Source organism: Etheostoma spectabile, chromosome 13 (genome assembly GCF_008692095.1).
Source record: "Etheostoma spectabile isolate EspeVRDwgs_2016 chromosome 13, UIUC_Espe_1.0, whole genome shotgun sequence".
Lineage (NCBI taxonomy): Eukaryota > Metazoa > Chordata > Actinopteri > Perciformes > Percidae > Etheostoma > Etheostoma spectabile.
The window spans coordinates 9,833,100-9,836,037 of NC_045745.1; the positions used below are offsets into that span (position 1 = coordinate 9,833,100).

At 43.4% G+C, this 2,938-nt stretch overlaps 1 long non-coding RNA gene across 1 annotated transcript in view; it reads right to left on the bottom strand.

The window, feature by feature from the left end:
• LOC116701141 (uncharacterized) overlaps positions 1–2,938 on the bottom strand; it is a 12,984-nt gene that overhangs the window by 9,060 nt on the left and 986 nt on the right. The gene's annotated exons all lie outside the window — the stretch shown is intronic.

Below are 2,938 nucleotides of genomic sequence, written 5' to 3' on the forward strand. Positions count from 1 at the left end.
ACACAGAACAACCTTCAGAAACTTGCTCCATGTTCAGCAGCATGAATCTGTCACACACAGAAGCGTGAAGAGTGAAGAGCCTCTCTAATGTGGCTGCCTCGCCTCCATTCAGTGTCCCAAAAAGCCTCCGACTTGTCAAAGTAATTTTCTTCACTTGAAATTAGCTGCTTCTAATAAAATTTTAATTCAGTTATTACATGCACAGTAACGCCTCGAGTGCTGCCCCTAAGCCCTGTCTGGTTTATGGAAATGTATCCGCCAGATGCACTTAAGCCTCATGCAAATGAATTTTAATTTGGAAGAAATTGGTTCTATTCATTAACGCCACATTACGCGAGCGAGGAAGGGAATGTGACCATTTGTCTCTACACATTGACATCAGTTTGATTTGGCTGGAAAAGAGTGTTCTGAAGGATGACGAGCTCGCTCCTTTCAACACTCACGGGGCCCTATGAAGTCAATAACTACGTTTACACCAAATGACTTTCTGTGAGAACTTGGTGCAGTCTCCTCTGTTCCAGCTGCTCCAGTAATGGCCTAAAATCTATTTCAGGAAGGCGAGAAACTGTGACTGATACAAGTTAAATATCTCAGGAGAAAACCCAGATTAGACATGAACTCGTATCGGGGTGCGTCTAATGCACTGTTGCAGGGAAAACAGTGCATTTTGGAGTGTTTTGGTGATCCTCTCTGGGATGAAAAAGGGATGCCAAATAGGTGCAAGGAGCTGTATCTCATGACAGCCTGACAGCTTTTTAATAATCTGTCTCATCCAGGCTTCTCTTTCCATAAACTGTGTTTACAAATTTACAAACCGCTCGCAGCACAAGCTGTCTTCTGTTTTTACACTCTGAAATATTAAATATTAGCAGTGGTCCTCATGAATTTAAGATGGATTCTCACATCAGTGTTGCTTTTGCAAAAGCTGTCAGCATGTTTTAGTGAGGAAGGGACTCGGCGTCGCAGTGTGAGATCATTACTGTAACCTGATTCAGTCGATGTGTGTGTCCTGTTCAAAGGTACTCGACCAATTCTGCCACATTATTCATTGTCCCTATTCAAATCGAGGTGTAGCAGCGTGTTTCTGAACGACATTCTTAAACCTCATGTCTGCGCAAGCGTCCGCCATGCTGCATTTTTAGAGTCCCTCCCTAAAGTACCTGAGTACTATTCTTAAGTAATGTCAAAGCGTTTGAAATGTCCTGATCTCAAGAGTATGCATTACAAGTTGTATGTGAAGTGTCTTAAACAGTTATATTCTACACGGTTGTTCATTTCTTTGTAATTTGTTTGTTTTCATGAATGCACCATCCACCAAAGGCAAATTCCTTGTAAGTGTTACTTACTTGGCAATCAATCTGTAGACCTGCAGAAACAAATTGTCCAAGTCCTTGAAGGAAATTTAGTAAAGTGACTATTTTAGAGTCACACAAAACAATTTACACTACACTGGCGCTAAGAGAGTTGCAATCACTTGCACAGCAGCTGTGAGGCCATGCGTTGGTGGAAGACAACACAGACCCAACACTGGAAGTGGGCTCTTTTATTTTCCCTCTCCTGTCACCACCTGAATTAAATTGATCTCTTTTGCTAACTTGGATATTTATCTGTGTAACACAAGACCATCTGTGTATTCCAAGCCTCCCTCGTAAACTGAAACAATGCCACACAATGACTATTGTCTCAGAACAGGTTTATGTTCTCCCCCCCCCCCCCAAAACAACGTTAACTCAAACTTAACACTGGAAAAACAGGCTTCAGCTAAATTAAGATTTTACAGTAGTAACTATAGAAACCAGAATTGATTGATTGTAACTTAAATGAGCACAAGTTTTATTTTGAGGGTGTTTTTAGATTATTACATGCTATCTCAGCTAGCGGTTAGCCAAATTAGCTGTTAGCTAAACTAACGTTAGCTTCCCGGTGGAGACTAATGGCAGACCGCCAAAACTACGAGTGTGGAACAGATTGTGCAGCGTTGTAAATGCTCGAAACAGGATTATCATCTGCACACGCGCGGACATTTCAGGCGGAACAGATCAGGTAGTACCTGTAAGATCAAGATCAGGTAGCAGAGCTGCCAACTTTTCCCCAATCCTTTGAGTGAGATTTGGGGGGGCAACCCATATTTTGCCGCGTACAAAGCAATTTCTTTGGCTCTTTCAGCATCATTATACTTCAGGGTTTAAATTGGGATATGTCATATGTGGGGGGATGGGGCTCTCCCTAGGGGGGTCTGGGGGTATGCCCCCCCAGGAAAAAAAAATTGAAAAATAAACCATTAAATGGCACTTTCTGGAGAGTTTTGTGCAAAAAAAATGGAGAAATCAAGTCTTGCACAATATGTGCAAAACTGTAGAGTTAAGAGCCTTTGCATTGTTGTAGTATCAACAGGTATTAGGGCATTTAGCATTTACATTACATACATTATTAACTTCTTATGATATAAGAACTGACCCAGACAATGTGCCAAACATAATGAACAACATGAAGAGACAGTAGCATATGTCAGCAACAGCTGAGAAGATTTGGGTCTGTGGGGAACAGGGCCAGGGGTCCCTGGTGTAGGGACCAGGGCAGGCAACTTGTCACTGCCCACCCCAGAGCGAGTCCACTAACATGAACTGAAGCTGCTGCGCTACCAGCCGCGCTGCTCACCTCTATTGTTACAGAGAGTTGACACGAAGCGACGGACGGGTCTGTGATACTCAGAGCTCATACCTGAAGCCGGGGAAATGCACCTGGGATGGCTCGTGCAAAAATGTTCTCAGTTTGCGACAATTCGAAACTACAGACAGGGAGCGCTCTTGAACCCCCTCACAGTCTCTGAAAGCACAACTAGTCGATCCCGAGTGGCTCAACAGCCAGATCTATAGATAAACTCATCTTTGACTGGCTTGACAGCGTGAGAAATCGGGGGTGTGGCGTGTGAGCGTGT